Raw genomic sequence first — 13,376 nt, 5'->3', positions numbered from 1 at the left:
ACTTTCGGATAAGTACTGAAAATTTAATACGAATTAGGCCTGATTAGTGTTCAGAAAGAATCGGTCGATGGATTTCTTGACCGATCCCTGGTATGTTGAAAGAAAGCCTTTGGAATGATCATATCTTCAAGAAGGTGTTTCGAGTTAAAATTCTTTGAGAATTAGTGAAGGGTAGATTACGGAAAAGAAATAAAGGAAGAACTTCATGGTGGTCGCACATTAAAAAAAAAGAACAAATTTCTGGAAATCTGGCTCAATAAATTTTCCAGTGAACGTTGAGAAGGAGCTCTAAATGCATTTGATGTCAACTAAAAGTTAATTATTTGTTACAGAAAAAGGGATGTGGTAGTTTTGTAAATAAATGAGTAGGCCTTGCTTATCTGAAGGGGATTATTGTCAGAACTGTCAACTGAACAAGTACCACAATAACTATGCGGCGTTGGCATCGTTTTTGGTCCTGTTTGACGTTTGCTCACTACTTCCACTTAGTAATGGCCCGGCCAAACACAGTACCTACGTTCAACATTGAGCGGTTACGTTTTCGTGACGATGTTTTTAATGAAATTTGTTCTTAAGTGTTACGGCTGTTTCTCTGTGCTAAAACTATCAAATTACTTACGCATGACTGTATTACACTGACTGGGATCCGAGTCAATACTTCTCATCTGTTTGTTCATTTCGATTGACATATTTTTCTCTTACCAAAGATCATTAATAATAAGGAGCAGCGCTGACAGCAACATCTTATGAAAAAGTAGGTATTGATTGATGCACCAAGCGAAAAGAAAAGAAGTTTTGACATCAGATTGGCGTGTCATTTACATAATCGACCAATTAGCGACGACGATCTCATCGATGGCACAGCGCTCGCCGCTTTGATGTCAAAACTGTTTCTTCTTTTTCCTTTATGCATCAATTGTTGTCATTGTGGAAAAAATCTTGTTACCCGCCAAAACATGCATTCATAACAATTTAGATGTTAAAACAACCATAAAGAAAATACTTGAAACTCAAAAAATTTTCAGCATTTTTTTTTCGAAATTCGTGGAAGAGGCCGTAGTGAAATTTCAAAAAGTATTAATAGAAGAATTATTGAGAAATTTCCATCAATCTCTAGAAGAATAATTGCTGGATGCATATACCATTTCACAAAAGTTCTATCGTTACTAGAGATGGGTAACTCACTCGCGAATCGACTCAAAGAATCAATTCGCGAAACCGAGTGAGTGAGCCATGACTCTTTTCAAAAGAGTTACGATTCGCTGACGTTCATTACGATTGCGAGAAGAGTAGTAGGGTAGCCAATATAATTTGGACCCCCATATATTTTGGACCCCCTGTGTCCTTTGATCACAACTTACACAGGTTTAATGATGAGGTGACGGAAATTTTTATAATCATTCGCTAAATAAGATCGCTCTGCACGGGCAGCAATCATTTACTCACTGGAAATACCCTTATTTGCCTTGAAATTATTTTTTGCCAATCTCGTCATCCGAGCGAGTGTCGCATCATGTTTACAAAAAGAGATTGCGGTGCTGAAGAAATTTGCAGATGTAAACAAAAACGTTTATCATTCTAGCGTATTAAATTCGCAAAGTTCGTCTAATCAGCCTTTGTCAATCAAGTAATTAGGATGTGATCCAGCATATTCAAGCGGCAAATTCTTCCAAAATAGTTTCAAACGAGTTTAAACACCGGGTGTCCAAAATATATACTGAAGAGGGTCCAAAATATATTGGGGTGTCCAAAACAGTGAAAACTGATGATTCAAAAATCAGTTATTTTCATCAAATTTTAAGCCAGAAATGGCCTTGTGGGTATTTTTAACGGACAGTAGAGACTTTCACGAACATACTAACATCATCATTATGTGTAAATACTCTCTGAATTTGTTTGATTTTGAATTAAATTCAAACCAATGTCCAAAATTCAACCGTTACCCTATGTACTGCGCACCTAATGATGATTCGACGCAGAACATTGCAATTTTAGACAAATTATATTGTTTTCATACTTGTATTACGTGGCTGGCTCGCACCAGCGATTCGATTCTTCGGTGAAATTAACAAAACCTGCGAGTCCAGCATTTCACTACGTTATGCTCAGACATTGCACAGTGGGAAAATAAGGTACAAAACCGACAAAGAATTCTGTAACTTTTGAAAACCACGAATGCGGTTTACGAAGTTATACTTTTCTAATGTAAAAATGTGCGGGGAATCCAATAAAACCGGTTTCATAGGCCGCACGGATCGTTAACATGCTCATTTTACCCCAATTCCCCAATTTTTAAGCCGTTTTTATAGAAATTCATGTATTTTCTGAAGCGGAAATGATCTTGAAGTATGAAAACTCGACCGATCATGCTCATATATATTGCGGATATGAATAAAAATGTTAAACTTGACCGCATGAATGATTGCCATGCCCGTTTTACCATATTCCCCCAGATTATCGCATTTCTGATAAGATATGCCATTTATCTAGGGAGAAAATCAGTAAAAATCCATCAAAATGAGTTTTTACCTGGTAAATACTTTTGAGCCATCGAATAAATCCGGATAAAAATCGAACGAACTGGTTTTTTGGTCATTTTGCCTTGATGCCCCAAAAATATCATTTTTTGAACTGAAGAGTTCTGCAACTTTTGAAATCCATGAATGCGGTTTACGAAGCCATACTTTTCTGATGTAAAAATGTGCGGGGAATCGAATAAATCTGGTTTCATAGCCTGTACGGATCGGACATTCTCATTTTACCCCAATTCCCCAATTTTTAGCCTTTTTTGATAGAGATTCATATATTTTCAGAAGCGGAAGTGATCTTGAAGTATACAAACTCGACCAATCAAGCTCATATATATTGCCGATATAAATGAAAATGTTAAACTTGACCACATGAATGATTGCCATGCCCGTTTTACCATATTCCCCCAGATTAACGCATTTCTGGTAAGATATGCTATTTATCTAGAGAGAAAATCAGTAAATGTCCATCCATATGAGTTTCTACTTGGTGAATACATTTGAGCGATCGAATAAATCAGGATAAAAATTAAAAGAACGGGTATGTTGGTCATTTTGCCTTGATTCCCCAAAAATATCATTTTTAGAATTGAAGAGTTCTGTTACTTTTGAAACGAATGCGATTTACGGAGTCATGTTTATCTAATGTAAAAACGTGTGGAGAATCGAATAAAATTGGTTTCGTAGGCCGCACGGGTCGTTTACATACTCATTTTACCCCAATTCCGCAGTTTTTTGTGTGTTTGATAGAAATTCATGTTCAGATGCGGAAACGATTTTGAAGTATAAAAACTCGACCAATCAAGCTCTTATATATTTTGCCGAAATAAATAAAAATGTTAAACTTGACCGCATGAACAATGTCCATGCCCATTTTACCATATTCCCCCAGATTATCGCATTTCTGGAAAAATATGCTATTTGTCGAGGGAGAAAATCGGTAAATGTCCATCTAAGAGAGATTTTTATTTGAATAACACATTTGAGCCATCTATCTATTAAACCAGGGAAGAACAACGAACTTATTCTTGGCCATTTTGCCTTGATGCCCCAAAAATATCATTTTTTGAATTGAAGAGTTCTGTAACTTTTGAAAACCATGTGTGCTATTTACAAAGTCATATTTTTTTAATTAAAAATGTTCGAAAATTTCAATGAAACTGGTTTTTAATTGTGGCCTTTAAACGTGGATCGTCAAAATACTCATTTAACTTCAATTTCTTATTTTTTTGTAGATTTTCATAGAAATTAATGATTTTTAGATCGTTAGTATCCGTACCATGCAAGTGAATTTTCTAGAAAAAATAGTTAATTGACATCAAAAATCGTCATTTTCTTCAAATCCCGGAAATGAGTTACTGAGTCGATTAAAGGAGTCGATTTTTTTTGAGAGTGAATCGAGAGCGATTCACTCTCAAAATTGAATCAGTTTTCCCATCTCTAATCGTTACTACATGGAGAAATTCTGGCGACCTAGCAAAGGTTTTTTTTTAACAAAATGCTGTAATAATATTCTGGTGAAAGTTCATAGAGGAAGAGGCATAGAAATTCTGAAGTATGATTTTTAACGAAAACAAATGATGAGATCCAAATTAAAGTTTAGATCTCAGTTCTAGACAATTTTTGTGAAACATTTAGTGAATTTTTGACAGAATTTCGTTACGAAATTGAAAATTATTTTTATATTTTTGTGCAAAGCCCTTCAATTTTATCAGTTTTGTACCTTGTAGACGCCCTTCAGGGTGTCTACCACCTGGAAAAACTTGGAAAACCGGGAATCTTTAGGGAAATTTATTTAAGGGGAAAAACCTGGAATACTCAGGGAATATTTTGAATACTCAGGGAAATTTCACGACGATGAAAAATAAAACATTGGGTGGTATGAATAACAAAGTAGTGATCTTTACTACCTGTAGTTCACTACATTGTTGGTATTAATGTGATAGTTGAAAATAACTTATAAATACCGTTATATGGATTTTTCCAAAAATCCGTCACGGTTAGAGATGGGTAACTCACTCGCGAATCGACTCAAAGAATCAATTCGCGAAACCGAGTGAGTGAGCCATGACTCTTTTCAAAAGAGTTACGATTCGCTGACGTTCATTACGATTGCGAGAAGAGTAGTAGGGTAGCCAATATAATTTGGACCCCCATATATTTTGGACCCCCTGTGTCCTTTGATCACAACTTACACAGGTTTAATGATGAGGTGACGGAAATTTTTATAATCATTCGCTAAATAAGATCGCTCTGCACGGGCAGCAATCATTTACTCACTGGAAATACCCTTATTTGCCTTGAAATTATTTTTTGCCAATCTCGTCATCCGAGCGAGTGTCGCATCATGTTTACAAAAAGAGATTGCGGTGCTGAAGAAATTTGCAGATGTAAACAAAAACGTTTATCATTCTAGCGTATTAAATTCGCAAAGTTCGTCTAATCAGCCTTTGTCAATCAAGTAATTAGGATGTGATCCAGCATATTCAAGCGGCAAATTCTTCCAAAATAGTTTCAAACGAGTTTAAACACCGGGTGTCCAAAATATATACTGAAGAGGGTCCAAAATATATTGGGGTGTCCAAAACAGTGAAAACTGATGATTCAAAAATCAGTTATTTTCATCAAATTTTAAGCCAGAAATGGCCTTGTGGGTATTTTTAACGGACAGTAGAGACTTTCACGAACATACTAACATCATCATTATGTGTAAATACTCTCTGAATTTGTTTGATTTTGAATTAAATTCAAACCAATGTCCAAAATTCAACCGTTACCCTATGTACTGCGCACCTAATGATGATTCGACGCAGAACATTGCAATTTTAGACAAATTATATTGTTTTCATACTTGTATTACGTGGCTGGCTCGCACCAGCGATTCGATTCTTCGGTGAAATTAACAAAACCTGCGAGTCCAGCATTTCACTACGTTATGCTCAGACATTGCACAGTGGGAAAATAAGGTACAAAACCGACAAAGAATTCTGTAACTTTTGAAAACCACGAATGCGGTTTACGAAGTTATACTTTTCTAATGTAAAAATGTGCGGGGAATCCAATAAAACCGGTTTCATAGGCCGCACGGATCGTTAACATGCTCATTTTACCCCAATTCCCCAATTTTTAAGCCGTTTTTATAGAAATTCATGTATTTTCTGAAGCGGAAATGATCTTGAAGTATGAAAACTCGACCGATCATGCTCATATATATTGCGGATATGAATAAAAATGTTAAACTTGACCGCATGAATGATTGCCATGCCCGTTTTACCATATTCCCCCAGATTATCGCATTTCTGATAAGATATGCCATTTATCTAGGGAGAAAATCAGTAAAAATCCATCAAAATGAGTTTTTACCTGGTAAATACTTTTGAGCCATCGAATAAATCCGGATAAAAATCGAACGAACTGGTTTTTTGGTCATTTTGCCTTGATGCCCCAAAAATATCATTTTTTGAACTGAAGAGTTCTGCAACTTTTGAAATCCATGAATGCGGTTTACGAAGCCATACTTTTCTGATGTAAAAATGTGCGGGGAATCGAATAAATCTGGTTTCATAGCCTGTACGGATCGGACATTCTCATTTTACCCCAATTCCCCAATTTTTAGCCTTTTTTGATAGAGATTCATATATTTTCAGAAGCGGAAGTGATCTTGAAGTATACAAACTCGACCAATCAAGCTCATATATATTGCCGATATAAATGAAAATGTTAAACTTGACCACATGAATGATTGCCATGCCCGTTTTACCATATTCCCCCAGATTAACGCATTTCTGGTAAGATATGCTATTTATCTAGAGAGAAAATCAGTAAATGTCCATCCATATGAGTTTCTACTTGGTGAATACATTTGAGCGATCGAATAAATCAGGATAAAAATTAAAAGAACGGGTATGTTGGTCATTTTGCCTTGATTCCCCAAAAATATCATTTTTAGAATTGAAGAGTTCTGTTACTTTTGAAACGAATGCGATTTACGGAGTCATGTTTATCTAATGTAAAAACGTGTGGAGAATCGAATAAAATTGGTTTCGTAGGCCGCACGGGTCGTTTACATACTCATTTTACCCCAATTCCGCAGTTTTTTGTGTGTTTGATAGAAATTCATGTTCAGATGCGGAAACGATTTTGAAGTATAAAAACTCGACCAATCAAGCTCTTATATATTTTGCCGAAATAAATAAAAATGTTAAACTTGACCGCATGAACAATGTCCATGCCCATTTTACCATATTCCCCCAGATTATCGCATTTCTGGAAAAATATGCTATTTGTCGAGGGAGAAAATCGGTAAATGTCCATCTAAGAGAGATTTTTATTTGAATAACACATTTGAGCCATCTATCTATTAAACCAGGGAAGAACAACGAACTTATTCTTGGCCATTTTGCCTTGATGCCCCAAAAATATCATTTTTTGAATTGAAGAGTTCTGTAACTTTTGAAAACCATGTGTGCTATTTACAAAGTCATATTTTTTTAATTAAAAATGTTCGAAAATTTCAATGAAACTGGTTTTTAATTGTGGCCTTTAAACGTGGATCGTCAAAATACTCATTTAACTTCAATTTCTTATTTTTTTGTAGATTTTCATAGAAATTAATGATTTTTAGATCGTTAGTATCCGTACCATGCAAGTGAATTTTCTAGAAAAAATAGTTAATTGACATCAAAAATCGTCATTTTCTTCAAATCCCGGAAATGAGTTACTGAGTCGATTAAAGGAGTCGATTTTTTTTGAGAGTGAATCGAGAGCGATTCACTCTCAAAATTGAATCAGTTTTCCCATCTCTAGTCACGGTATCTTTCTGGAACTTGTTTAGAAATAAACTTTGAAATGCTTGCTGGGATTTCTCAAGGATTCCTTCCGCATTTTTCTTGGTATTCTTTTTTGAATTCCTTCCGGAGATTCTTCCGGATCCCATCTGAAAATTTTCGCATGACTTTTTCCATGATTAATTCCAAGATCCCCACAAGGGCCTCTCTCAAGGTATATCGCAGATGTTTTCACAGAATTTCTTCTGAAGTTTCTCTCGGAATTCCTTTTGAAGATTTTCCGCGATTCCTGTCTCCAGTAGATCTTCCCGGCATTTCTTTCAGAGTTGCTACAGCAGTTGTTTGTGGGATTTCTGCTAGGGCTACTGCAAAGATTTTTTGAAGAGTTTTCCATGAATGCAGGAGCTCCTTCCGGGATTTCTTTTGAAGTTTCTTCTGCAAATTCTTCAATAAATTTCCGTTTGCTTTATTTAGAGTTTCGCTCTGGATTCCTACAGATATTTCAGCTGGAATATTTTCGAAAGGTTCTTGCGGGATGTATTTTAAAGTTTAAAGACAAAGACAGTTACACCGTCTTCGACTTTGCGGCCTCTACAGACTGAACGTTACTAACATTCGATAACGAACAACACATAACACCCAGTGGATAATTTTTCGTTTGACGAAAAGTTTTCCCCGACTGGAGCGCGAATCGAACCCACACTCCAAGGCTAACGAGACGACTATACGACTGACGCCGCCAACCGCTTGGCCACGCTCGGTCAGAAGACGGAAGTTTCATCTGATATTTCTCTCGGAGTTTCTCCCGGTAATTTTCTCAGTAAATTCCTTTCGGCGTTGATCCTGGGATATTTCTCAGAGTTTTTCTGAATTTATCCTGGACTTCCTTTTAAGTTATTGTAAGAAATTTCTGGAGAATGATAGAAGAAAACCCTTCAAATATATATTGAAAAAAAAAAAACGGAAGAGGTAGCTTGGAAGAAATCCTGAGAAAAACTGAGACATCTCGAAAAAAAATTCTGGGAGTAATCCCTGCAGGAAATATTTAGGAAACTCAAGGAGGAACCCTAAAATCCTCTAAGAGAAATTCTGGGAGGAACGAATGTTTCCGGCAAAATCCCGCGAGTATACGCAAGAAAAAACACCTGAAAATTCCCTAGAAGAAATCCGTGGAAAAACTTCTGCGAAAACCTCGCAAAAATCCCGAGGAGAGAAACTCCTGGAAAACTACTTAGAGAAGTTGATGCAGGAACCGACCCTATGATCAGAATACCTTCTTCGATCGAATGAGTGTGATCAGTTTTGTACCTTTTGGTTCCGCCCTGTTATGGGTCGGTATAAGATCTTTAATTTACTTCAACATTTATTACAGTGTCCTCAACGAATGAATCTCCGGATTTTGTCATCAATTGCATTCCGTATTCAGAAACCAATTTTCTCGAGAACTTAAGCACATGTTTATTTGAGAAATTAAGTGCGAAATTATTTTGAAATTCGACCGAAAACTCTTGCAAGAGCTTCTCCTTAAAATACTTGAAAAAAGTGGTTTTATTCGTCTTTAGTTTGCTGAGTCACATCAAGCCCAGACTCCAAAATTGATTTATATGTTTGCCATTAACTCCTTCAATATTTCCATAAACTCCGTGTTTTTTTTAAGTAAATCTTCTTTATTAACCCTCTAATACCCAAATGTTTGATTTTGATCTAAATATCATTTTTCGTCATCTAAAATCGATTTAAACATGTTTTGGAAGAAAATTCTTTTTAATTCTCGATTTCGTGAATTTCAGTTTTTGATTTTTCTAATTTTTATTTTTGACCATCCCCACACTTTTATATTTTTCCTGGAAGCCAATTTGGGGAACGGATTTTTTGAGATGAAAACATTTTGAGATTTTATGATTATTGTTGAAATATTATTATTTTAAGTTTTTTTCACAGAAAATTTTATTTTCCGTGTAATTTTAAGGAAAATAATTTTAGAGTGTATTCTATTCCCTAAAACTGTTAAACAAGGATAGAATGATTTGGGAAAAATTTAAAATATGTTAATTGTGGCGATTCAATACAAAATAAACAATGACTTCTAAAAGGTGACTAAAACATCAATTTTTCAATGATTTTTAAAAAATGTAAATACGCTTTAAAATACACCAAAAACCATTTTGAGATATACAAAAAAGTCCTAAATATTAGCCAAAAATATAAAAAAAATGATTTTCCACAAAACAAAAATTACGAAAATGCTCAAACTATACCCCGTCTAAAGGCGGGATTGGGTATTAGAGGGTTAAGAGCAGGGGAAAGTCCCTTCAAACGTTTCCAGCAGAAATACCCAAGTAACAGTACTAGTTGCATAGCAGTTTCTTAAGCTAAAGTTTGCTTAAGAGTGGTTTGCTCTACTCTTATACAGCAAAAATGTTTGTTGGGTATTTAATCTTTTGGATTCCACGTTCGATTCTTTAAAAAATGAGACGAAGAATACGTACTGTATTTTTGATTGAACTGCTCGAGCAAAGGTTTAATAAAACTGATTTTTCCATAAAGTTTTGATTTTCATGGTGAATTCATTACAAAATTCTTTCAAAATTTAGACGTAGAATTCGTGCAGTAGTTTTGGTTGAACTTGAAACACTTGTTTAAATATCACTATTAGTTCACTTTTGCAAAAAAAAAGAAAATAATTTCTTGCACTCTTGCACTTTTTTTTTCGCTTTTTCTCGTAAGGATAAATTTTGTAGGAGCCCCTTATATATATGGCGGCCTGGGCCCTAAATCAGGCCCTGCTTACCAGCTGCTTTATTGTTTTTGAGCTGGTGGAGTTGATTGATTCCCGTCCTCGTTTGGTGCAACATTGCAGTCATTTCCTCCGCTGCGCATTCATGTGCTCGTAGAAGTGCTACTTCTACCTTTCGATCACTTTCATCAGAGGCTTCCGTCCTTGCTCCTGCAAACGGTTTCGACTTGCAGCCTTTGCGTGATGCGTTGAGCTTCTGTAGAACTTCCGCGTTTCTTGGGATCATCGACACCGTAAGTACATTTCTGCGTTTTTCGCTTCATACAGGCAGCGTTTCTTCCCGGGTAGACGAGAATATCTAAATCATATCTCAAATCGAACACTTTTTGCTGTCATAGCTCGATGTGATTTTGATGAGTTATTCAAAAATCTAATGAATATCGCACGAATAGCTCAAAGTGATATGATATCAGTTTGTGTTCTTGTCGAAATATGTAGCTGAAAATTTCTACATAAGAGCAAGTTTTGCTCTTCTGCACGAAATGGAACACATACACCCATAGAGATGGCTCAATGCTAGTGAAATGCCATGTGCCCCTTTCTGAGCTGTGGAAACGAAGATCCGCTTGCTCTTATTCCCATATTATTTACAACAGCGAGCCACAGTTGAGTGGTAAGCATCGCCGCCTGTGAATTCTAAGGTCGTAGGTTCGATACTGGATGCTGACATTTTTTTTAATTTTTTTTTTAGAAAGAAGTGTCATATCTTGTCTGCTATTGTTTTGATCTTGTAATATCTGAACGAGCTTGGAACGAGCTATTATTGAGTAGTTCACCATAATAGATTTTGCTATTATTTCTGTTCTTTTACCTCTTATATCAATCAAACCAATATCAGTTTTTGCTCTTCAGTAATTCAATCAATCATAACTGAATATGCTATTCATCAGATTTTTTCACCTACTCGGGTTTACTCGAAAAAGGTATATCTGCTGATTTCGGGTCGTTTAAAACGTTCCGTATTCTACCGAGTCCCATGCTGCAGCATTCCGCGTTTTTCTACTTCATATTTGTTATACACTCCTCGTCGTACGAATCGTATCATCGACTGCATTTCACGTACCACGTGATCGCGATCGCTTCTTGAACTTGTACTCCAACAGTCCTCAAGACTCAGACAAGAGGAGCCTCATGGAGCTCGCCTTCTCCCTTCTAAGCTGCTTCGAGCTTCTGTGCCTATGCTAAGACGACATCCGGTTGTTTCACTCGCCCTAGGTTGTACCGAAGCGGACGTCGGTACCGTACAGTGTCGATAACGGAGAGCTTTGAGCGCAGATTGATCATAACCAGGACAGCTGATGAGTGCTGAACTTTTGAATCGTCAGTCTGAATTACTCTTAGGAGCCTAGTCACGTTTGGTGCTAGTTGAATATATTATTCAAATGTGTATTTATTAAGACTTATCCGCCAGCGAAGGTCCATTGTAAATCACCTGCCCCTACTTGAATGAAAGAAAATTAATTCGACTGTGGGACTGACACACCGTCGTCGTCATCGTCGTCGTTCATTCGTTCGTCCCCGCACCACAAGAAGAAAACGAGAGTGCTAGCTGGTGCTGCTGGCTGCGTGAGTTGAGAACACCGCCGCGAAACAACATATTGTGCTGCTGCTGAGCAACGTGATCCCTCCGCTTGCTTGCTCTTGTATAACAACTTCAGTTTCAGTTCGGATTCGGAACGCGAAGTTGTATGAGTTGTACTGTGCTGTGTTGTGAGTTGCCTCTTTACCGAAGTTCGGAGCAGATTGGAAGGGAATTTTTATCATCTTTGCTTGCTGGCTAGTGGTTATACGGTTCCGCGGAGATTTTCGTCTGACACATGTTAGTGATTTGAAGCATTATGGAATGATTTTCCGCGTGTAAGTCAAGTGCGTCTCGAAAAGTGATTGTTGTGTTGTGTGGAAAAAGTGTGTTATGAAGTGAAAATAACAAACGACAGACAACAAACTGTCAACATTTGAACGAAATCGAAAATAAAAAGGTGTTTTACTTCCTGGTTGGTTGGTGCGGATTCGGCAGGAAGGTAAGTTTCTTCCTCTTGCCTTGTGCTTTTGTGCGAGCGCATAGTTTTTCTTCTCGTGTTTGTGCGAATGTAGAGCTAAATAGATTAGATTGTGTGGTTGATGGATGGTGTAATCTCTAGTGTCGTGCAAACTCTATTGCTTCTGATGCCCGAAGAAGATAAAAAGTAGGTTGGGCTCGATAAGAAGATAAGAATGTTTCGCCTTTTTGAACGCAACTTTTCAACTCTTCCGAGATGCCGTTCTATTTTCTTTTTGTGTTTAGTTTAATCAATCTAGTTGGCTGTGCATTATCCTGGGTCGAAAAAGGCCCATCAACGCCAGCCGTGCTGGCACGCAAATTTCATTTCTCGAATACTTTTTCGAATAGACGCAACACAAACACAATCGTTGTCCAATACAAATCCAATCCAAATCCACTCGGAGTCCAATCCAAACCCAATTCAAATCCAATCCAAATCCAATAAAAATTCAATCCAAATCCAATCCAAATCCAATGCAAATCCAAATCCAATCCAAATTCAATCCGAATCCAATCCAAATTCAATCCAACTTCAATCCAAATCCAATCCAAATCCAATCCGAATCCAATCCAAATTCAATCCAAATTTAATCAAAATCCAATAAAAATTCAATCCAAATCCAATCCAAATCCAATGCAAATCCAAATCCAATCTAAACTCAATCCAAATCCAATCTAAACTCAATCCAAATTCAATCCAAATCCAATCCAAATTCAATCAAAATCCAATCCTAATCCAATCCAAATCCAATCCAAATCCAATCCAAATCCAATCCAAATCCAATCCAAATCCAATCCAAATCCAATCCAATCCAAATCCAATCCAAATCCAATAAAAACTCAATCCAAATCCAATCAAAATCCAATGCAAGTCCAAATCCAATCCAAATCCAATCCAAATCCAATCCATATTCAATCCAAATCCAATTCAATCAAAATCCAATCCTAATGCAATCCAAATCCAATCTAAATCCAATACAAATTCAATCCAAATCCAATCCAAATTTAATCCAAATCCAATTTAAATTCAATCCAAATTCAATCCAAATTTAATCCAAATCCAATTTAAATTCAATCCAAATTCAATCCAAATTTAATCCAAATGCAATCTAAATCCAATCCAAATCCAATCTAAATCCATTCCAAATCCAATCCAATCCAATCCAAATCCAATAAAAATTCAATCCAAATCCAGTCCAAATCCAATCCAAATTCAATCCAAA

The 13,376-nt window shown here is 36.4% G+C and overlaps 1 protein-coding gene across 2 annotated transcripts in view; it reads left to right on the top strand.

Annotated features, from left to right (window-relative positions):
• The window catches only part of LOC109421992 (uncharacterized), an 84,913-nt gene that overhangs the window by 10,270 nt on the left and 61,267 nt on the right, over positions 1–13,376 (top strand). Inside the window, exon 1 of one of the 2 annotated variants that reach the window (XM_029855309.2) lies at positions 11,694–12,133. The exons of the other annotated variant lie outside the window; for it this stretch is intronic. The gene's annotated coding sequence lies outside the window, so the exon portion shown is untranslated. Of the gene's footprint in view, positions 1–11,693; positions 12,134–13,376 lie in introns of those variants that run through there. 2 annotated transcript variants of the gene reach the window in all.

This window comes from Aedes albopictus, chromosome 1, assembly GCF_035046485.1.
Source record: "Aedes albopictus strain Foshan chromosome 1, AalbF5, whole genome shotgun sequence".
Classification (NCBI taxonomy): Eukaryota; Metazoa; Arthropoda; class Insecta; order Diptera; family Culicidae; genus Aedes; species Aedes albopictus.
Note: the sequence above shows the minus strand (reverse complement) of the source record. Positions and strands in the feature narration are given on the sequence as shown.